The sequence below is a fragment of the Cebus imitator genome, unplaced genomic scaffold (genome assembly GCF_001604975.1).
Source record: "Cebus imitator isolate Cc_AM_T3 unplaced genomic scaffold, Cebus_imitator-1.0 Scaffold211, whole genome shotgun sequence".
NCBI lineage: Eukaryota > Metazoa > Chordata > Mammalia > Primates > Cebidae > Cebus > Cebus imitator.
The window spans coordinates 2,917,192-2,941,629 of record NW_016107526.1 but is presented as its reverse complement, the minus strand read 5'-3'; the positions used below and the strand labels follow the sequence as shown (position 1 = coordinate 2,941,629).

The window sequence follows — 24,438 nt, the reverse complement described above, 5'->3', positions numbered from 1 at the left end:
CCAGCCTTGTTCCCTTGCTGGTGAGGTGTTGTGATCCCTTTGAGGAGGAGAAGCATTTTGTTCTTGGGTGTTTTCATCCTTTTTGCACTGGTTTCTTCCCATCTTTGTGGATTTATCCACCTGTTGTCTTTGTAGTTGTTGACTTTCAGATTGGGTGTCTTTTGGACGTCCAGTTTGTTGATGTTAAAGTTATTTCTTTCTGTTTCTTAGTTTTCCTTCTAACAGTCTGGCCCCTCTGCTATAGACTGCTGAGGTCCGCTCCAGGCCCTGCTTGCTTGAGGATCACCTGCAGCGGCTGCAGAACAGCAAGGGTTGTTGCTAGTTTCTTCTTCTACTATCTTTGTCCCAGAAGGATACCCACCAAATGTCAGTCTGAGCTCTCCTTTATGAGGTGACTTTTTGGATATATGGGGGTCAGAGAGCTGCTTGAGGAGACAGTCTGTCCTTTATAGGAGCTCAAGTGCTAAGCTGTGAGCTCTGTTGTTCATTTAGACCTGCTGGGCAGGTATGTTTAAGTCTGCTGCAGCAGAACTCATAAACCCCCTTTTTTTGTTCCCCCAGGTGCTCTGTCCCGGGGAGTTAGGGCTTTATTCATGAGTTTTCGTTGTGCTGCTGCCTTTTTTTCAGGGGTGCCCTGCCCAGCAAGGAGGCAGCCTAGTCACTGTCTGCCTCCAGAGGCTTTGCTGAGCTGCTGTGGGCGCCACCCAGCTGCCATGTGAACTTCCCTTCAGTCTTGTTTATATGGGTGTAGTTAGAACTGCCTAGGCAATGCTGGCCCACCTCTGTAATGGGGGACTCTCTCTGTAATGGCAAGTTGCCTTGGCAACAGCCGGCTGCCTCGGCAGTGGCGGACTACCTTCGTAGTGGTGGAATGCCTCAGTAATGGCAGATGCCCCTCCCCCACAGAGCTGGAACTTCCCAGGTTCAGCTGTGCTTGCTGTGAAACTCTCAACGCAGAGCGTTTCCAATTGCTGTTTTTTTGTGGGGGTAGGACCAGCCGAGCCTGATCGCCTGGCTCCCTGCCTCAGAGCCTTTTTTTTAGTTGAACGGTCGACTCTCTCCCTGGTGTTCCAGTCGTCTGTTGAAAAGGTGCTAGGATCTGTGTGATTTCCTGTGCGGTGACCCACTGCGCCGGTGTTCATGGCACTTTTTTTTCCAGGAATCTCCTGGCTTGGCTTCCTGTTTCAGTCCCTTTTTAAATCAGATGAATGGGTGACTCTGCCTTCCCAGAGCTCCAATCTCCAGCTAAAATGGTGCCCAGACCTGTGTATTTTGTATCAAGAACCATCCCGCTGGGGTGCCAGCAAAACAGCCACGGCCAAAACAAGCACGCTGGCCAAACCAGCCGCGTTGGCGACCTATGGGGCTCCTCTGCCTGGGAATCTCCTGGTCTGTGGGCCATAAAAATCTGTCTAGAAATGCGGAGTCCATTTACCCTCTGTGCTTTCACTGGGAGCTGCAATCCTGAGCTGCCCCTAATCGGCCATCTTGACAGAGACTTTTAAACAGTTACTGTAAAAATGCTGAAAGAAGGGCAAACACTATTGAAATAAATGAGAAGATAGAAAGCCTCAACATAAAAATAAATAAAAGTTTTTGAACCGAAAAATACAATAATCAAAATTAAAATCCACTGCTTGGGCTCAGTAGCAGAATGGAGGTGATAGAGAACACCAAAGGTCTAAAATTCATGTCACTAGAGTCCTAGAATAGAGAAGGAGGAGTGTGTTGAGGATAAAATAACTTAAGAAATAATGTCTAAAACCTTCTCAAATTTGGTGAAAGATACAAACCTACAGATTTAAGAAGCATAGCCAACATTACACATAGTAAACCCAAAGGAATCTATACCTACTTATATAAATCAAACTTGCAAGAACAAAAGACAAAAACATCTGAGAAAGAACAATTTGAATGAGTGAAGATCTTCCAACAGAAACCATGCAGAACAGAATTTGGTAGAACAAACATCTTTAAAGTGCTGAAAGAAATGAACTGTCGACCCATAATTCTGTATTCAGTGAAAAAATCCCTCAGGAATGCAGGTTAAATAATGACATTCTAAGATGAAGGAAAACTAAAATCTGTGGCCAGAAGATCTGCTCTAAAATAATTATTCAATAAAGTTCTTTACCTAGAAGAGAAATGGTACCAGAAGGAAACCTGAAATATAAATAAAGAGCAATCTGAATGGTAAATATTTGGGTAAGTATAAGAGTCTTCTATTGAGTTCCTTAAAGAGTTTCAAAGCTGAGTGCAAAAATTAACATTTTTTTGAGGGGCTTCTCAATGTATGTAGATGTAATACATAAATTGGTTAGAATACAAAGGGAATAGATAAAGGGATCTATATACATATAAGAATTCTATATTCCTCTTAAAGTGATAAAATATTAACTCAAACTATGAAAAATTAAAAAAGTATATTGTAATTCCTAGATCCCATTAACTCTAAATAAACTATGAAAAGTTAAAAAACTGTATTGTAATTCCTAGATCAATAGGTGAAACAAAACACTATTCAAAGAGGTACTGTCAAAAACACAATAGATAAATTAAATGGAAATACTAAAAAATGCTCAAATGCAAAAGAATGCAAAAAAGAGGAAACTGAAGAATAAAAAACAAAGGAGGACACTTCTGGTTTGACTTCTAACATGTAAAGAGCTTGAAAGTCATCAGTTCATCCTTGCAATAAGAAAAAATCTAAACGAACTGGAAAAAATGATTTTTTAAAAGATGGGTTAGAGAGTTGAGGTCACAGGGTAAAGGGCCACCCCCAAATCTGGAAGTATAGGCAACTACAGAGAATCATTTTCCAGATTAGTTTACCTGGAACAAATGCTACTGGAGCCATAAACTGGTAGGCATGCTTAAATGGTAATTTTGATGAATTGCAGGAAGCTGAAGGTGGATTAGCGTGACACTAAGAAACTCCTGGGGGCCCAGTCCGAGGGGGCTCTGATAAAACAAAAAACACCAGGTCTAGATGGGTTTGCTGATGAATTTTACCAAACATTTAAGAAAGAAATTATATCAGTTCTCTGGTATCTCTTCTAGAAGACAGAAGCAGAGAGAACACTTTCTTACTCTATGAAGCCAGCATTACCTTAACACAAAAACCAAACAAAGGGATTAGAAGAAGAGAAAACCACAAACTATTATCTTTCAAGAGCATAGATGTAAATATCCTCAACAGGACATCAGCAAATCGAATCCAACAATGTATAAAAATAATTATATACCATGACCAGTGTGATTTATCCCAGGGACACAGGCTGGTTCAACACACTGGTATGGCTATAAAGTAATAGAAGTTCTTACTTGTTGCTGGTGGGAATGTAATATGGTAGAGACACTTTGGAAGACAGTTTGGCAGTTTTTTACAAAACCAAATACATCCTTACGATCCAGTATTTGCGTTTTGATATCTACTCAAACGAGCTGAAAACTTATGTTCATACAAAAACCTGTATACAGATGTTTATTATAGCTTTATTCATAATTGCCGTAACTTGGAAACAACAAAGACATCCTTCATTAGGTGAATGGATACACTGTGGTACGTGCATACAATGGAATGTTATTCAGTGCTAAGAAGGAATGAGCTATCAAGCCATGAAAAGACATGGAAAAATTTTAAATGCTTATTATTAAGTGAAATAAGCCACTTTGAAAAGGCTACATAGGCTGGGCGTGGTGGCTCACGTCTGTAATCCCAGCATTTTGGGATGCCAAGGCAGGCAGATCTCACCTGAGGCCAGGAGTTCAAGACCAGTCTGGGCAACATGGTGAAACCCCGTCTCTACTAAAAATACAAAAAAATTAGCCAGGCGTGGTGGCAGATGCCTGTAATCCCAGCTACTCAGGAGGCCGAGGCCACAGAATTGCCTGAATTTGGGAGTAGGAGGCTGTAGGGAGCTGAGATTATGCCACTGTACTCCAGCCTGGGTGACAGAGTGGAACTCTGTCTAAAAAAAACCCAAAGTCTACAGACTGTATGGTTCCAACTATATGACATTCTGAAAAAGGCAAAACTATGGGTACAGAAAAATATCTGTGTGCCAGGACTTAGTGGGGAGAGAGGAATAAATAGGTGGAGTATAAAGGATTTTTAAGGCAGTGAAACTACACTGATACTGTAATTGTAGACATGTGTCACTGTGTCGCACATTTGCAAAAACCCAAAGAATGTACGACAACAAGAGTGAACCCTAAAATAAACGATGGAATTTGGTTGCTGATGTGTGAATGTGGGTTCATTGATCATAACAAATTTACCACTCTGATGAGAGAGGTTGATAGTAAGGATGGCTATGTGTGTGGGCAGAAGATATATGGGAACTCTCTGCTTTCTGCTCTGTTTTGCTGTGAACCTAAAACTGTTCTAAAAAATAAAGTATATTTAAAAAAAAATCCTAAAAAATAAATCTTAATTCAGAGGTTTCACTGGTAAATTCTGTCAAGCTCTTAAAGAATAACATCAATTCTATATAATCTTTTTTTTTTAAATAGAAGCACAGAAAACATTTTCCAGCTCACTTTTATAAGCCCAGCATTATTCTGATACCCAAATAAGACAAAAACAGCAGAAGAAAACTACAGACCGCTATCCCTAACGAACACAGACACAAACATTCACAAGAAAACATTAGTAAGTTGAATCCAATGATGTATAAAAAAGAATAATATACCATAACCAAGTGGGGTTTATTACGGGAATCCAAGGCTACTTTGAGATTAAAAAAAGAAAATCAACCAAAAAAAATCAATGAGGAAAAAACCACATGATCATATCAGTTAGTATAGAAAAGTGTTCGACAAAATTCAACATCGTTCATGTTAAAAACTCTCAGCAGGCCGGGCATGGTGGCTCACGCCTATAATCCCAGCACTTTGGGAGGCCGAGGTGGGTGGATCACAAGGTCAAGTCAAGAGATTGAGACTATCCTGGCCAACATGGTGAAACCCCGTCTCTACTAAAAAATACAAAAATTAGCTGGGCATGGTGGCACACACCTGTGGTCCCAGCTACTCGGGAGGCTGAGGCAGGAGAATTGCTGGAACCTGGGAGGTGGAGGTTGCAGTGAGCCGAGATCACCCCACTGCACTCCAGCCTGGCGCCTGGCAACAGATCAAGACTCTGTCTCAAAACCAACCAAACAAACAAACAAAACAAAAACCAAAAAACTCTCAGCAAGCTAGAAGTAGAAGGGAGTTTTCTCAAACTGATTGAATTAGCCTGTTCTCACACTGCTATAAAGAAATATCCTAGACTGGGTAATTTATAAAGGAAAGACATTTAATTGACTCACAGTTCCACATGGCAAGGGAGGCCTCAGGAAACTTACAATCATGGTGGAAGGGGAAGCAAACATGTCCTTCTTTACGTGGTGGCAGGAGACAGAAATGCAAGCAGAGGAAATGCCAGCCGCTTTTAAAACCATCAGATCACCTGAGACTCACGTTATCACGAAAACAGCATGGGAGAAACCATCGAAACGATCCAATCCAATCTCCACCTGGTCCTGCCCTTGATTATGGGGATTACAGTTCAAGGTGAGATTTGGGTGGGGACAAAGAAACAAACCATATCACTGACAAAGACATCTCTGGCTTTTCCCCAAAGACTGGGAATGAAGGAAGAATGTCTACTCACACCAATCCTATTTGTCTGCGTACTGGAAGTCTTAGCAAGAGCAGTAGAGCAAAAATAAATAAATGAATATATAAATGTCCTAGAGAGTTCAAAGAAGGAAATAAAACTGCCTGTATACAAAGCAAGACAACAACAACCAAAAAAATCCAAAAATCTAGAACTAGTAAGTGAGTTTAACAATATTGCAGGATACAAGGCCAACAAACAAAAATCAATCATATTTCTGTATAACAGCGACAAATAATTGCAAACCAAAACAAAAAATATACTATTTATAACAGCTCCAAAAACAATGCAATGGTTTTAAATTCAAAAACACATGTGTAGGATACTGCTAACAAGTATAAAATGCTGATGAAACAAATCAAAGGAGACCTAAATGAATGGAGAGACATCACCATGTTTATGGATTGGAAAACTCAAACATAGTAAAGATGTCAATTCTCCTCAGACTGATCAATAAACATAATAAAATTCAAATAAAAATCTCAGCAGAATTTTTTTTGTAGAAATAGACAAACCGATTCTAAAAATGCAATTTTGAAAAAAAACCAAGAAGATAGTTGGAGGAGTCATTTCAAAATTTACTATAAATCTGTTGTAATCAAGAAAATGTGGTATTGGTGAAAAGATAAAGACACAGATTGATGAAACAGAATAGAGAGTTCAAGAAAAGACCCATATTAATATAGCTAACTGTGTTTGACAAAATTGCAAAATCAGTTCAAAGTCTTTTAAACAAATGGTACTGGAATAATTGGACATCCATATGAAGAAAATGAACCTTAACCTAAACTTCATACCTTATATAAAAATTTATTCAAAACTGATAGTAGATATAATTGTAAAATATAAAACTATAAAATGTTTAAAAGAAAACTTAGGAGAAAATCTGTGTGACTTTAGGTTGGGCAAAGAATTCTTAGACATAACATCAAAAGCATAACCCATAAGAGAAAAATCAATCAATCAACTGGACTTAATTAATGTTAAATATTTTTGCTTTGTGAAAGTATTGATAAAATAAAAAGTAATAACCAAAGAAAAATTAAAAGAAAAACAATAAAATTTGAAAATAACAGTATACTGTTGGAGAAAAATCACATATCTGATAAAGAACTTGCAAATAACATATCCCAAAAAGGACTTGGATGTAGATTATACAGAGAACTCTTGAAACTCCACTGTAAGAAAACAAATCTAATTCCCAAATAGGCAGAAGACTTGAACAGAAATTGCATCAAAAAGAAAATACAGAAGGCAAACAAGTACAGGATAGATTAAAAATTATTGCTGATTGATCATTGTAACAGGTGAAATGATTGAAACACATTTAAAGAAGTTGATTATACCTTCTTTCCATGCCCATTTGTACCTGTTATCCTCCAACCTGCATCTCCAGCTAACCAGTGGTAACAGTATGGTACATAGCCAATTGTTATTTTCCTCATGACAGATCTTGATGCACGTAAAAATCAACAGATATTTTTTGAAAGCCTATTATGAACCAGGCACTGGATACAGTACTATGTGGGCCAAAAAGCAGATAAATTATTTAACTTCACTATGCCTCAGTTCTTTCATGTGTAAATAAAGATAATAAATAATACCTACCCCATTGAGTCAAGTGCATGTGAAACACTTAGAATCAGTAGGACATTATTTTGTGATTTGAAAAGGCTAGGTACAAATATAAGAATGAAAAAAAAAAATAAATAAAGGCCAGGCATGGTCTGTAGTTTTTTTCACATCTGTAATTCCAGTATTTTAGGAGGCCGAGGTGGGCAGATCACTGGAGGTCAGGAGTTTGAGACCAGCCTGACCAACGTGGTAAAATCCTATCTCTACTAAAAATACAAAAAATTAGCCAGAAGTGTTGGTGTGTGCCTGTAGTCCCAGCTACTTGGGAGTCTGAGGCACAGAAATCACTTGAACCTGGGAGGCAGAAGTTGTAGTGAGCCAAGCTCGTGTCACTGGACTCCAGCCAGGGCAACAAGAGCAAAACTCCGTCTCAAAAAAAAAAAAAAAAAGTAAAAGAATATATTTAAATACTACTTTGTGTGAGAAAAAATTTAGAAAAGTAAACAGGAATGTAAAACTAAATGCCATGTCACAGATCACTTTAAAACAGTTAAGGGCCAGAAAAGGGCTGATGGGGGGAACAGTTAGGACTCTGTTGTAGCAGGCCTAGGCCAGTGAAGATGGGCACATTTATTTCAGAAAGTACCATGCTGCTTCTACCTGAGAACAAGGATCACAAACTGGGACCTGGAAAAAAGCTTCCCAGAGCCTATAGATTGGGTCATAATCTGTGATTTAAAAAGGACCATCATTATACACACAATGTTCAGCGATGCCTTGTCTCAGTTGTTCTCAAAGTGTGACTCAGGGATCCCTGCGTCTGCAAGGATTCATTTTTTTGTATGAATACTAAGACACTTGTTTGTGTTTTTCATTCTTATCCAGTCATGAGCGTATAGTGGAATTTTTCAGAGAATACATGAAGTGTGAAATAAAACGGAGTAAGGCAGATATGCTCCTATCACGCCAGACTTCAGAGATTTACAAAAAAAGGTAAAACAATGCCACTCTTAAAACTACATTTTTTGTTTTGCAGGTATAATTATTTTTTATAAAAGTATGTTGTTTATAACATGTTATTGATAGATACACTCCACATGAACAAAAGCTCTCCAGAGTTCTCAGGAATTTTTAAGAGTGTAAAGCAGTGGTCCCCAACCTTTTTGGCACCAGGGACCAGTTTCATGAAAGACAATTTTTTCCATGAAGAGGGAAGGGAGGGCGGTTATTTTCAGGATGAAACTGTTTCATTTCAGACCATCAGGTGTTAAATTCTCATATTGAGCACTCAACCTACATCCCTCGCAGGTGTAGTTCACAACAGGGTTTGCACCCTTATGAGAATCTAATGCTGCCATTGATGTGACAGAAGGTGGAGCTCAGGCAGTAATGCTCACTTGCCTGTGGCTTACTGCCTGCTTTGCAGCTCAGTTCCTAACAGGCCATGGACCAGTATCAGTCTATAGTCTGGGCTGGGGACCCCTGGGGTAAAGGGTCCAGAGACCAATAATTTGAGCTCCACTGCCTAATACTAAAGGGTGAAGTTGGCTAAGTTCATTTAGCTAACTTGGGCCTTCATTATTTTCACAGTCTTCACCCTTACAGCTGTTTTGTTCATCTATACTAACCTATTACCCATGCTTGGCAATGTTCTGTTTGAATGAAATGGAAAGTAATTGAAATATTCTCCCAACATTTTGGAAGGCTGAAGTGGGAGGATCATTTGAGGCCAGGAGTTCAAGATTAGCCTGGGCAACACAGTGAGATGCTATCTTTACAAAAAAACAATAAAAGGAAATTAGCTGAGTATGGTGGTGTATACCTGTGGTCTTAGCTACTTGGGAGGCTGAGGTGGAGGATCACTTGAGCCTGGAACTTTGAGGCTGCAGTGAGCCTTGATTGTACCAGTGCATTCCAGCTTGGCAACAGAGTGAGACTCTGTCTCATAAAAACAAAATTCATTTGTTGTCATTGTACTCTTCATTCAATATATGAGTAAACTATACACAATTTACAGTATGTACTACATATAAAAGGTGTTGAAAGCTTTGCTAGTATAAGCAATGAGATAAAACAATGCTCTTTCATGGTATCTTATAATGAGGTCTGACTGGGTCTAAAAGTCAATAATCTCTTTTTTACATCTGTTATTAAGATTTCACTGTTTTGGACACAGACAGCTGGTACTTGTTGCTTCTGCACTATACTAACTCCAAAGGAAAGCTTTAAAACTTCTTCAAGCCAAATCTTGGTTCTCAGAACCTCAATCTCTAGCAGAAACAAATTGTCTGACTGATGGCTAAAACTGATCTTTAACACTAGCCAAAGTGCAATAATAAAACTGAAAAAAAAAAATCCATAAGCTTTAACCCATAAGGTTATCTTAGAAGGAGAATTTTTCAGAACCAAGAACAAGACTATTTAGAGATAAGTCTCCTAAGAAGAGAAGCTAAGTTGAAACTTGTGTAGTTTTATGAAAAACAGAAACCAACCACACTGTTTGTATTTTTTAAAAATTTACGAAAGCAAAGCATTTTTTCTAAAATGTTATTCTCTTTCACTAAGCACTTTAAGGAACCTTAATTAATTCTTGAGATTCTAATAGTCTTAAAGGCAAGTCTTAAATTATATTTACTTCGGAGTACAAATTGAAAAGACATTTTGTGAGAGCCATTTGAAAATATTTAGCGGAAGTCAACATGTATACTCACTGAGTAAGCAATTCCAGTTTTAGAAATTTATCCGAAGAAAATGGGCAATGACATAAAAACAAGGATGTTACAGCACTGTTTAAATATTCAACAACATGGTCAAGTAAATTTGTGGTTCATCATATAGTGAAATATGACGGTCATAACACAAAAGATAAAAATTATGTAAAACTACATATGATAAGAAGTAGTCATTGTATATTGCCGAGGGAAAAAAAGAAAGTCATAAAGCTGTAGTACTATATGATCTAACTTCTGTTTAAAATATGTATGTGGATAGAAATACCTGGACAGATATAAAATGACATGTATAAAAATATACTTTCACATATTTGGTGTAAATAGCATAAATATATAAATTGATATGTATAAATTAACAGTATTTATCTTTGAGTTTGGGATCATATATAATTTTTATTTACTTCCTCTGAAGGTGTCTGCATTTTGATTTTTCCACAGTGAATATCTTTTTTTTTTTTTTTTTGAGAAGAAGTTTTGCTCTTGTTGCCCAGGCTGGAGTGCAATGGCATGGTCTTGGCTCACTGCAACCTTCACCTCCCAGGCTCCTGGGTTTAAGCGATTCTGCTGCCTCCGCCTCTATTTATTTATTTATTTATTTATTTATTTATTTATTTATTAGACAAGAGTCTTGCTCTGTCACCCAGGCTGGAGTGCAGTGGTGCGATCTTGGCTCACTGCAATCTCCACCTCTCAGGTTCAAGCGATTCTGCTGCCTGGGACCCATTTTTTTTGAGACAGAATCTTGCTCTGTCACCCAGGCTGGAGTGCAGTGGTGTGATCTTGGCTTACTGCAACCTCTGCCTCCTGGGTTCAAGCAATTCTACTGCCTCAGCCTCCTGAGTAGCCAGGACTATAGGTGTCCACCACTATGCCCGGCTAATTTTTCTATTTTTAGTGGAGTCGGGGTTTTGCCATGTTGGCCAGGCTGGTCTCAAACTCCTGACCTGGGGTGATCCACCTGCCTCGGTCTCCCAAAGTGCTGAGATTACAGTCGTGAGCCACCATGCCCAACCACAGTGAACCTCTTTTAATTAGATAATAATCAGTAAAATATTTCCTTGAGGCAACCATGCAAGTGTTAGTGTTTTTCAAATTTTTATAATAGTAAATGCTGTATGCACTATGGAATAAAGTGATGGAGGGGAGAGAAAGAAGAAAAGAGGGAAGAAGGCAGACAGACCATTATATTGTTTATTATTTTATCATGTATATGTGCTGTATGTCCTAAGTTAATCTTAGATTTAACAATCTGGAAAGAATTTTCAATGAAACATAATAGTGAAGAGTTAATGTCTGTAAGATCGAAGCCTATTCACATAGATTAAAATTTTCTCCTCTACTTAGAAATGCCAATTTTGTTGTGTGAGGAGCAGGTGGCTATCTTTTTCAAAACTTTTTTGGAAGCTCACCAAGCTTCATCTAACCAAACCCAAACTGGCATATGGACTTCATCCATATGGTCATATGAATTGCCGGGCAAGTGCCTCCTGCCATGTGTCTAATCGGTTTCATAAAATCCGTGCTTGAAGGAGAATTCTACAGGTATGTGAGTCTGTGATAGTGTGGGACTAAGGAATATAGTGACAAAGAGACCACTCTGGTACCATCACTATTATCAAATATTGGCAGTATATATCTGAACAAAGGAGGAATCCTAGTAATTCTAAGCAAAAAATCTCTATCATGTATTTCAGTTTAGATCTACTAATAATACTTCTTTAAATGCCTTGTTAGACAGTTAAATCTGGGAATAATTTTCAAACACCATATGCACTGTTTACAATAGAATCATATTTCTTTTCTTTCTCTCCCTCCCCTGCTTTTTTTTCTTTTTGCATAAAAAGTGTAACGCTGCTGAATGGTACCCAAATGTCTGTTGTATACCATGCCAATACAGCAGCTCAGCCAAAAATGCGAATAGAATAGTTTGCCAAGTAAAAGAAAACATAACAAATTGGTAATGGTTTCTATCTTGACAGAAAATGAAAATGATCCCTCAATGTGTGGCCACTCATGCGGACACATAAAAACGTCTTAGAAGCAATCATTTTACCTCAGATAACAGACCCTGACAGTGTACTACAGCACACTGGCTGACTTTCACTTTTTAGAAAAGCAGCAACCATGACCTACAAAAGAGTCTGGGAACCATGTAATTTATGCATAACACACATGCACATGCCATGCACTCATAATATTTGTTATAAATCATTTTTAATATAAGACTCCTTTCCTGAGAAGAATATACTTTATGAGAGAGGATCTAAATCACCAGAGACTCAAGAAAGCTAAACTGAACAGAAATGATGTTGTTGCTTATCAGGTTACAAAGTCCAAAGGTCTAAATTACAATAAAAAAGCATTACATAAGGGCCCTATATATATTATCTGATTCTGCATAGTGCCTTAAACATGAAAGGCATTTTTGTTAGATATTAAATAAAACAAATACCAAAAAAATTCTGGAGGTGCATAGGGTACAGCTCTGACTTTCTGTTTAGGAGACTGCAACTGAAAGCAGAAAGGAGCCCCTGAAGACATGCTACTGGTTCCTTTAACTTGTTTCCCACTTCTTCACCATTTTTTTTCCCAATGGAGAATTAGCTAACATCATTGACCAGTGATTTTTATTCCCCATGTCCAGTGACACGTCCCATTTTTAAAGTTTCTAAATGAGAATGTTAGCCAGAAAATTGATTGTATAATCAAATCCATCAAAAACAGTAATGGCACTTTTAAAAATACATCATTGGTATCTGAAACTAATGAGGAATTCAAAATGAGAGAATATTGAACTAAGGGGCTAGGAAGAACCTTGAGAAGTTAAATGGTCTTGCCAAGTTGAAAGTAAATTTGAATCCTGTGGGTTATGAGTTTTGAATGAAACTTCTGGGGTTTGACTTTGTTGGTGACTTTCCTGTTCAATAAAAAAGGACTTAAATGGCTTATAAAAAGGTTAAAAAAACTTATTGGGCATCAAACTGCTCTTACAAAACACCATCTTGATGAGTTAAGTGTAAATGAATCAAAAACACATGGGTCATATTCCCTTTAAAAATGCATATGGATTCAAAAATAAAGGGAAGAGGACTTGGCAAAACATTTTTGTGTGGTGGCTGAACCCAAAACATTTGAAAGAGATGTTGAGACATTCAAGGAATAAAACAAAACAAAACACACACACACACACACACACAGGCACACACACACGCAAACACACACACACACAACTAAATCTGTTCAGTCATATAAAACAAAAAAATTCTGTATAATGTGAATTTATCTCTATGGGTCAATCAACATTCACTGAGTCATTGCCTTTGGCACCAAACTATGGAAGGACACAGCTTCTGCCTTCAAGCAACTTTGAATTTAAGTATAAACAAATATATATAAGTAATAGAAACCTATTAAAAGAGATGTAGAATCTTACAAAAATCTATTAAAAGAGATGTAGATCATAACCCACATCATATGAAAACTATAAATTAACTGAGAAATAGACAAGTGCTTTCAGGGTCTCAGGTTAGATAGGATTCATTCCATTCAAATCATCATGCCCTCAGACCTTTTGATTAAAGCTATACACAGTTGCAGAGTCTGACGTGTTTGAATGTTTTCTTAATAAGTGTTTTTATGTCTTTTTAAATGTGTGTTCCAGCCCTCCTTCCTCCACCCTCTAGATTTGTGAGCGTTCAACAAATCTTGCTGACTGGTTTCCTGGAGGATGGGAGTGTTGAACAGAGTTTTGAAATAGGGGCGACGCTGTTTGGCAGAGAGAACTGTGGCTATGATTCTGGGTTGGGGTAATGGCATATGTGATGGTTCAGAGTCTCCAGAGGGTGAGTCATGTGTAGGGGGTGATACACTGGCTTGCTTGCAGCATTGTGGCTGAGCCAGGGTGTAGTGGGAGGTGGAGGCAGTTAGGTGTGGAGAGGCCTAATACACTGCATGTGAAGTCAACTTAAGGACAGAGGTGTGTGATAAGGAAAAACACACAATTTTTATTCCCCCCCCTTTTTTTTGCCAGTATAGGATAAAGTTCTAAGCAAAAGACATGTACATGTCATTATTTTATTTCTTATCAGTGTCTTAAAATGCTGAAAAATATCCAAAGATAAAAATAAAATTAACTATGTACGAGTTGCTAGGATCCTGTAAATCATAACTTTGAAGAGGAAGTTAGGATTATGAAATAGATTACTGAGTTCTAAAATGTCTGTGGGAAAATATAAGAAATTATTGATTTATTGTCTTCTAAGGTTGTTTTTGAGTTGTTTAATGTGAATCTCATCTTTTCCACAATATTAGAAAGTTATTTAGAGCTGGGATAATTTCTTGTACATTTTTCACTGGTTAGAACAATGCTAAACATACCAAGTGCTTAATAAATGCTTGTTTCTTCAGTGCTTGGTGCATTTATTTATTTTACTTTATATTGAACTGAAATAAAGTCAAAAGTTGCCAAGGTCCTATAACGGTGATGGTAAAGTCTGAAAACAAAAGAATGATATAGTGGAAATGTCACAGTAGTGTCTCTGCTCTGAGCCTATTTGTTCATGGTTAATATAAAGAAATCAAAGCCCTTACCATCCTTCATCATCTTCGACTTCTGTTTCAGGAGTGTCATTTTCAGGCGTTTCAGCAATTGCTTGAGTGAGTTTAGATTTAAACTGGTTCAGCAGTGCAAGAGTCTGAAATAACAATTAGACTGCTAAGTTTTCTGATAAAGATAAATATAATTTTAAAAGAGACGCTTAAGTTTGGTAGAAAAGGAAGTATCCTACTTGGATGTAAAACACTTAGATAAATGTTTGCTTTTGAATGAAAAGAACAAAACTACCTTTACGCTGCAATAGTGACATTAACAAACTCTGAAATTGTTCTGCTTGGATTTGCACTGACATTTCCTCTCGGAGACAGGTGACTATTTTCTGATTTGGGAAACAAAAATTTGCTTATGTAGAAGACAGAAGATTCAACTTTTAAAAATACATGTTTTGCCTGGTGCATTGGTTCATGTCCCAGCACTTTGGGAGGCCAAGGTGGGAGGATCTTTTGAGCCCAAGAGTGCAAGACCTCAAGACCAGCAGGGGTAATGCAGTGAGTCTCCAACACTTAAAAAAAAAAAAAAAAAAAAAAGCCAGATGTGGTGATGTACATCTGTAGTCTCAGCTACTATGAAGCCTGAGGCAGGAGGATCCACTGAGCCTAGGAGTTTCAGGCTGTAGTGACCTATGATTGTGCCACTGCACTCCAGTGGGGGTAACAGAGCGATATTCTGTCTCTAAATAAATAAAATAAAATAAAATAAAAAATTTACGCTCATTTATAGTTAAGATTTTGGTGTCTATAAAAGAGAAAGGTAATTCACAGAAAGATAATTCACTGTTATGTGAAGTCAAAAACAAAAAAATAAGTATTATTATTTGACAAATTTCCAAAAACATAAAAATATCAATATTGGGAAGGTAGAATGAACATATTAACTGATAGAAAATGAGTAAATTAGAATATCTTTAGAAAGCTGTTGGTATGTATTGGAAACTTTAAGACGATCATTCCCTCTGATTGAATAATTCCAATCCTGGAATGATAGAAAAATAATGTGAAACACAGAAAATGGCTTATGTACAAGATGTACACTGCAGCATTATTCACACAAATGGAAAAATGAAAACATGTTAAATTTCTATCAGTAAAAAACTAGATAAAGTTAGTAAAAAGCACGCAATAAAATATATTAAAAAATTTAGTAAAAAGCAATAAATATGCTATTTTTTTAGTTTTTATTTTTTTGAGATGGAGTCTTGCTGTGAGGACCAGGATGTAGTGCAATGGTACGATCTCGGCTGACTGCAACCTCTGCCTGCCAGGTTCAAGTGATTCTCATGCCCCACACTACCGAGTAGAACTACAGGCATATGCCACCAAATCCAGCTAATTTTTTGTATTTTTAGTAAAGACAGGTTTCACCATATTGGATAGGCTGGCCTCCAACTCCTGACCTCAAGTGATCTGCCCACCTTGGCTTCCCAAAGTCCTGGGATTACAGGTGTGAGCCAATGTGCCTGGCCTAACTATGCTATTGCTATTGAGAATTATAAATATGCTATTGTGATTAAAAATCACATACATGAAACATTGTATTCTATTGCTAAGTGAAAGATGAATACAGATATTGTGTTGAGTATTTTTTTTTTTTTAAGTGTGTGTGTAGGGGGAACATTACTATGAATTCTTGTTTGGCTCCTATGCTCTCCATGGGCAAGAAGAAGCGAGTGGCTACAATTTTGTAATCACACTATCTCCTAGATATTAACAGTCCACTCCAGAATTTGAGCAGACAACAGAAGCTAGAAAATGGTTTTTCTTTTGACAGATCTATGGAGTACATGACTGTGAAATGGGATAAAATACTACCTGTCTGAGAAATCAAGGGCCTAATCAAGATTTTGGTATGTTGAATTCAATACTGAAATCTTCACATTTCACAAGGAAAAAGATGTGTGACAGTTCAACATGTGAATAACTGGTAAAGAGTCACAAAACATTCCTAAGCTCCAGAATTTATCTAGACATTATCAATAAGATCACAGTTTATGAAAAAGTTAAGTAGGTCTGGGCAGTCTAGAACCCAAGCTTAATAAAGACAAATGGTGCCAAATTAACTGCAAGAAAAAGGTAGTTGGTTATTGCTTAACAAATGATAGCAAAAAGCATCTTCTACTTTTCTGCAAAATTTAATGCCCACATAGACAACAGCTAAAAATACACACATTATCATAGCTACTGAATGAGATGAGTTTTGGGGGAAAATTTATAAGTCCTACAGAATATCATCATAGGCATTCTAAAGGGCTGCCTAGTATGTTAGCATTTAGATATTTTACCTGTTTTTAGAGAAGATATTATAGAATTTAATTCTTCAAACAATGTTAACAGATAAAGCATCTCTTGTTTTTAAACCTTATTCATTAAAAATACTCCATTGTTTAGAAATTCTTATTGTATTTGCTTATTAACAAGAAAACAGGCTACTGTAAAAATATTAGAAAATAGAAGTAAAATAACTATTCTCCCACCACTCAGAATAACCACTGTTAACATTTTGGTAAATATACTTCAAGGCTGTGTGTGTGTGTGTGTGTGTGTGTGTGTGTTTATGTGTGTATGTGTTTATATATCTGTATATCTATATCAACTATTACATAAATATATATCTCCATATGCCTATCTCCATATCTGTCTATTTAATCTATATGATATGGTCTGGCTGTGTCTCCACCCAAATCTCAACTTGAATTGTATCTCCCAGAATTCCCATGTGTTGTGGGAGGGACCCAGTGGGAGGTAATTAAATCATGGGGGCCGGTCTTTCCCATGCTATTCTCGTGATAGTGAATAAGTCTCACAAGATCTGATGGGTTTGTCAGGGGTTTCTGCTTTTGCTTCTTCATCATTCTCTCTTGCTGCTGCCATGTAAGAAATGCCTTTCACCCTCCACTATGATTGTGAGACCTCCTCAGCCATGTGGAACTGTTAAGTCAAATTAAAACTCCTTCTCTTCCTACTTTTGGGTATGTCTTATCAGCAGTTTGAAAATGGACTAATATAATACAGCTTAAAAGTAAAGCCTACCAATATTTTTTTTAAGAGATAGAGTCTCACTCTGTCACCCTGGCTGGAGTGCAATGGTGCAACCAAGGCTCACTACAGCGTTAACCTACTGGGCTCAAGTGATCCTCCTGCCTCAGCCTCCTGAGTAGTTCGGATGTCTTCCACCATGCCTAGCTATTTTTTTATTGCTGTGGAGATGGGATCTCCCTATGTTGCCGAGGCTGGTGTCAAACTCCTGGGCTCAAGGGATCCTCGCATCTGGGCCTCCAAAAGTCTTGGGATTATGAGGGTGAGCCACCATGCCTGGCCCCTATTAATTTTTAATGATGGACGTTAGCACACTTGGAATTGTCTTTTTTTAAAAGCATAAAGAAAAATGAAAACAAAAAAAAGACTTCTAAGTGGAATGAAATTTTAAAACTTTCTAGAAAATTATACAGATCTGGATCTTTCTCCTTGAGTTAAAAGTGGCAAGGCAGTTTGTTTTTAGAGCCAGTTAATGAGCCAGTTTTGGCATTTGCTCAAAGAGGGGAGACTGTGGCAAACAAAAAACATCCTCTTGGGCAGTTTTAGCTTCTTCTATATTTAAGATTGGACTGACTTCCTCCTGCTGTATTATAAAGGAAGAGAAGATTCTGGGCAGAAAAAAAAATCACAAAGATAATGGGACACATTTATTATAGTGTGAAGAAGATAGGATCTGCAAGGAGGCATTTTGATTGGCATCTGCAGGGGAATTATTGAGTTTATGGCTTTTGCTGAAGGAATGAATAGCCAACTACTTCCAGGAAGGCTCTTCAGTACAGTGAGAGCCTTCCCAGAATGTAGAAGCTATGCTGAAGGGGCCCAATTTTGGCACAGTCTGTTTATGCATATCTAACACAAGGGTCTCCCAACTGGGCCCTGTGCCTCTGGCCCTGTCCTACATCCAGTCCAATCTCCATACTGCAGCCCAGTTAGAGAAATCTTCCTGAAAGTGAAATCATATCGCTTTCTTCTGTTTATGGTTCCCATGGTCTTTAAGATAAATTCTAAACCCCTTAACATGGTTCAAAAATACCTCGTATGAACTTATTTTTGCTTACCTTTTCAGCCTCATCTTTCTCCTCTTAGTTTATGTTACAGTCATATTTAATATCTTTTAGTTCTCTGCAAAGAGGTCAAAGACTTCTCATGTACATACTGTTCCTTTTGTCTAGCCATACCCTGCCTCTACCTGGCTGTCTCCTACACAAGCTTCAAAGTTCAGCTGACAAATCATTTCCTTAGGAAGGCCTTCCCAAATTCTTAGGCCATGTTAGGCCTCCCTGTTATACATCTACATAGTTTCCTGTACCTATCCTTTCAAAGCGCTCACCCCCTTTCGGTGATATTGCTTGTTTAACTAGCTCTTTTCCCTGATATATCAGAGAGAGCAGATCAGAGAGAGGGCAGATCAGATCAGAGTGTTCATGTGTTGACTGTCAAATACAGTGATTAGTACATGGCAGGTTCTTTTTTTTTTTTTTTTTTTTTTTTTGAGACAGAGTTTCGCTCTTGTTACCCAGGCTGGAGTGCAATGGCGTGATCTCGGCTCACTGCAACCTCTGCCTCCTGGGTTCAGGCAATTCTCCTGCATGGCAGGTTCTTAATAATTATTTGCTACAAGAGGGTTGGGGGGAAAGGAATGAATGAATGAGTCATCCTTAGTATCTCTGGTAGTATAGTCACTATGATTGCTATTTAGAAGACTGTGATTTTATGAAAACAAATTAATAATATACTTTATTAACTTGTAATTTTTGAAAATTACACATATGTTAGTTCTCTGTAATTATAATTTCCTATATCTGACTTCTTGTTGACCTTTCCCTATGATTATTTTCATGGTAAGCACTGCTGCATGATCCTTCCTTACAAGTAATTAGGTGTCGTTTATAACACAATTCTTGATTAGATTAATTTATCCAAACAGGTTTGGGCTTTTAAATTTACTTTTATTTTGCCTATTTTATTTATACAGCTAAAATGGCATGTCCATATACATAAGGCAGTTTGTTTATATCCATATATATGGCTGCACCAAAAATACATGATATCTGTCTGCCCTCTAACTTTTCAACATGAAGTTCTGCTTAAGAGATTTGTTTTATCAAGTGTCATGTATTGCATAGCGCATAGTGCTGACTCCCAAATTGTTGAGCTAGCTTCCTATCTCTTTTCATTCTTGATTTCTGACATTAATATTACTACCTGATAATTCAGGAATTACTTGTAATAAACAGTTTTATTACAATAGAAGTCAGCTAGCAGGCCAAATGCTGTATTTCCAGACAGTGTACAATTTCAAGCTAAGCTGGCTAGTCAGCATGTGAGATGCTGGGCTGGAATAGACTCTCTCATCACTTATAATCACCACTTCTTTGTTTCATAATATTCACTAGATAGAAGTTCTACCTGGGCTTCTGAAGATATGTGGCTTCATGAGGTTTCTGTGCTTACTATGGGAGTACCAGGTTGAAATGTGGGAGTTCCAGGCTTTTTTACCACCAATGTCTGGAAAGAACTCCAGAGTTTGAATCTTTATGTGAGTGGCCAATGTCTACCATATATAAATATATTCTTTTTCATTTTTAAGAGGTTGTGCTTCTCCTGATATATAATCAAATTAGGCTCCATTTAGAAACACGTAAAAACAATAAAAAGACGATAAATTATGTATGGATTTGGGGTTTTAAAGTTACCTGATCTTCCCGGGAAGTTCCCTTCTTTGACTGTTGCTTCCTCAAAGCTTCACACTTTTGTTTTTCTCTTCTGTATTCTGCAATAGCACCATCTGGAGTGGCTTCTTCTTCTAAAGAATAGTAGAATAATTTTTAGAATAAGTGGCAAAATAGCTCTTTGGATTCATAGCAATGTTTATGCTCCTATCACTGAAGAGGAGCTTGGCACTTGGGCTTGGCTTTTCACCATTTAATTTCAAAAGAAAACCTATAAGCTCCACCAGCTCTGTAACTATTTCTTAAATTAGAATGTGACTGATGTTAATTTATGAGCCAATTTTATAAATACCTTTACTATACATTGCACTATTATAGTTGTTCTTCTCACATGTACTTATTTAAGTTGATCATAAAATCATCTATCTTGCTTTTAAAATAATTAAGGTTTTCCTAAAATTCAGCAATACCATTTTATATTGCTTCCTTGCCTTAGAAAATACAATATTTCAAATATTAGTTGATATTCCAATTACCTACCACTTTTGTTCCCCAGTTATAACAATAACAACCTTCAATTTAATGGTATCATAGAAAATAAATATATCTAACAAATAAGTCAAAACAGTTAGCAAAAGCAGACAAAAATAATCTTTACTGAATTAGAAATTAGAAAACAAATCTATGGGTTTGATCCTACAATAATTCCATGTGAAGGTTAGTTAACATCTGGGTTCATAAAACACAGTTTTGCCTCAAAAATAAGCCAACAAACTCAAGTACTAACATTTTATAACATCTTACATGTATAAATGTCAATAAAAATTTGTGACTAACACACACACACATGCGCTCGTGTGCACACACACACACACACACACACATACCCACCCCTATCTCTTCTTCTCTTTGGCTTTTAGACAAATGATAAGCCGGATGTAATCAAGAATGCCAGTAATCTTTCTACCAAAGCTTTAGTCAGTTAGTTGTCTCTTTGTTACCTAGCTTGAGGAACATCATGAATATGCAATATATTAACAATCAGCCATTTTGTTCAAGAGATTTTCCGGTTAAACAAAAGTTTGAACTAAGAAACAAATTATCTTTTTGTGGTTGCCTAATATGATTTTGGTGAAACTTGGAAGGACAGTCCTGCTTTCAAAACTGATATCTGTAAACATTAAAAACTGAGCACATTGGCCAGGTGCAGTCGCTCACATTTGTAATACCAGTACTTTGGGAGACCGAGGAGGGTGGATCACCTGAGGTAAGGAGTTCAAGACCAGCCTGGCTAACATGGTGAAACCCCGTCCCTGCTGAAAATACAGAAATTAGCTGGGCGTGATGGCAGGTGTCTGTAGTCCCAGCTACTCGGAAGACTGAGGCAGGAGAATCACTTGAACCTGGGAGGAAGAGGTTGCAGTGATAGTGCCATTGCACTCTAGCCTGGATGACAAAGTAAGATTCTGTCTCAGAAAAACAAAACAAGCAAACAAAAGAAAAACCCACACAAAAAAAATCTGAGCACATTAAGGAAAAATGAACCATTAAATACAGAAATAATATCGGAGTCATACATGCCTAGCAAACACTAGTAAAAAGAGTATGCCATCATAATTGGTATATATGAAATGATTCTTACAGTAGATTTAAAAATTTCTTTCATATTTTTCTACTGAATTACATCTTTGAATACCTCTCTTCTTATCCTACAGTGGTTAGATTTGCATTGTGCTGGGATAAAGAAGAAGCACTTTAAGATGACTTAGGATCCCTACATGAGGCAGTTAATGCTTTCTTTTCCAGTTATGTCTCTCACAACTCCTTTGCTGCATCCACCTGGATATGCTTTCACTTGGCTGATAACTAGTATTTTTAAACCCTGCTCTCCTGACCCACCATCAGCCTTTGTACATGCTGTTCTTCCTTCAGGGATACTACAAACACTTCATCTTTCCATTCTTGTTAATTCTCCTTGCTTAATTACTGCTCCTCCTTTAGGTCTCAGTTTGGTTGGCACTTTAGGGAGCCTTTTCTGATTCCATTCTTGAAGTCTGGTTTAGATGCCTCTCCTTTGAGTTTCCAAAGCACCCTTTAGAACTTATATCACTTTATGGTGATTTCCTGTTTACTCTTGACATTAAATTCCTTGAGGACAAGTCATACCTCCCCAGCACTTAGGACAGTGCCTGGCAAGTGACTTGATAAATAGTCAAATAAATGAAGTAATAATGTAATTGGAAAAGGGGAAAATAAGAAGGTAGTAGGCCAATTTGCCTTCTTCCCCTTCCCAGTCTCACAGTTATATTCAGCATTTGCCATGTACCTGGAATCTCCTGTCCCATTGCCTTTAGGGAGTCAATAATTCTTTTCTGCTATTTCCTAGAGCAGAAGTTTGTAAAATTCTAAGGAAAATGCTGATGAGTATCTGTAGAACTATTTAATGTTTTTATGGTTAAAAAATGCAAAAGAGAAAGGACAAGTTCTTGGCTTACATTTTCAGCTACAAAAAATGGAAAACCTTTATGATAAGAATTTTACAATAAATGGAAAGGCTATGGATGAATTCTGCTATCTCATGTCATAGGTAAGTTAAGCTTACAACCTTCAAAACAGATTCAGCAGTGCTTATTTTAATGTGTTTCACACATGACTTCTTGAACATGGTCCCTTTTAGCAAAAAGCAACCACTTGATTTCACTTACTAGAAATGTGCAGGAAGTAGAAACATTTTTAAAAAGTGCTATAAAGATGCCTTAAAAATCAATTTTAACAAGTCAAGGATAGGTAAGTTTAAGTATATAATAAAGCATGGAAATTCTGTAGCTATGTTGTTTATAATACTAAAAGGCCTTCTAATAATTTAGAAATAGTAGTCACCTTATTTAGGAAACGAAATGCATGAAATGAAGCAGCTGTATTGATGTAGGCTTAACATGTAGTAAAATTCACTAATTTTGTATATAAAATGTGATCAGTTTTGGTATTGTATAGAGCATGTAACTTCTACTTTGATCAAGATATAGAAAAGTTCCACAGCTCTACAAACAAATGTCTCTTACATTCGGTTTCCTTCTTCTGGCAATTAGGCACCAGTGATCTGCTTTCTGTCACCACAGTTTTGCCATTACTAGAAACTCATACAAATGGAATCATACAATATGTAGTCCTTTATGTCTGGCTTTGTTGAGATTCATACATGTTTCTTTGCATAACTGGATAGTATTCCATAGCATGGATATACTCTAATTTGTTTATTTTGAGTTGCTTACAGTTTTTGGCTACTACAAATGATGCCTCTTTAAAAATTTACATACACAAGTTTGTTTGTGGACACATATTTTCATTTCTCTGGCGTAAGTACCTAGGAGTGGGATTGCTGAGTCAAGTGATAAATGTATGTTTAATTTTATATAATACTGCCATACTGTTTTACAAATGGCTGCACCATTTGGCTGCCTCATCCCTATCACAACATAGGAGAGTTCGAGTTGCTTCACATCCACAAATATATCTGGTATTGTCATTTAACTGAATATTTTAGAGAGTGTGAAATAGTATCTTGTGGTTTCTAGTGCCATTTTTCTTATGACAAGTTGATTATTACATTTTTTATGTGCTTTTTGGCCATTTACGTATCTTCTTTTGTGAATTGCTTATTCAAATCTTTTGTTTATTAATAAATTTTTTGTCTCATTAATGAGTTGTAAGAGTTTTCTTATATATTCTGGATATAAGTCCTTTGTCAAATATATATTTTGCAAATGGTTTCTCTCAGTCTGATTTCCCTTTTCATTTTCTCAAATGCATCTTTCAAAGAGCAAAAGTTAAAATTAGATGAACAGCATTTTATCGATATTTAAATTTCATACATCTCATTTTTTGTGTTTTATCTAAAAAAATCCTTATTTGCCTCATGGTCTCAAAAGTTTTTTTCTGCTGGGCGTGGTGGCTCACGCCTGTAATCCCAGTACTTTGGGAGGCCGAGGCGGGTGGATCACGAGGTCAAGAGATCGAGACCATCCTGGTCAACGCGGTGAAACCTCGTCTCCACTAAAACTACAAAAAATTAGCTGGGCATGGTGGTGCGTGCCTGTAATCCCAGCTGCTCAGGAGGCTGAGGCAGGAGAATTGCCTGAACCCAGGA

The 24,438-nt window shown here is 37.2% G+C and overlaps 1 long non-coding RNA gene across 1 annotated transcript in view; it reads right to left on the bottom strand.

Annotated features, from left to right (window-relative positions):
* The window catches only part of LOC119474101, a 56,229-nt gene extending 35,763 nt beyond the window's left edge, over positions 1-20,466 (bottom strand). The window contains exons 1-2 of the long non-coding RNA XR_005203394.1: positions 20,316-20,466; positions 14,563-14,666 (exon numbers count right to left, since the gene is read on the bottom strand). This is a non-coding gene — a long non-coding RNA (uncharacterized LOC119474101). The remainder of the gene's footprint in view (positions 1-14,562; positions 14,667-20,315) is intronic.
* Between the last annotated feature and the right edge of the window lie 3,972 nt (positions 20,467-24,438).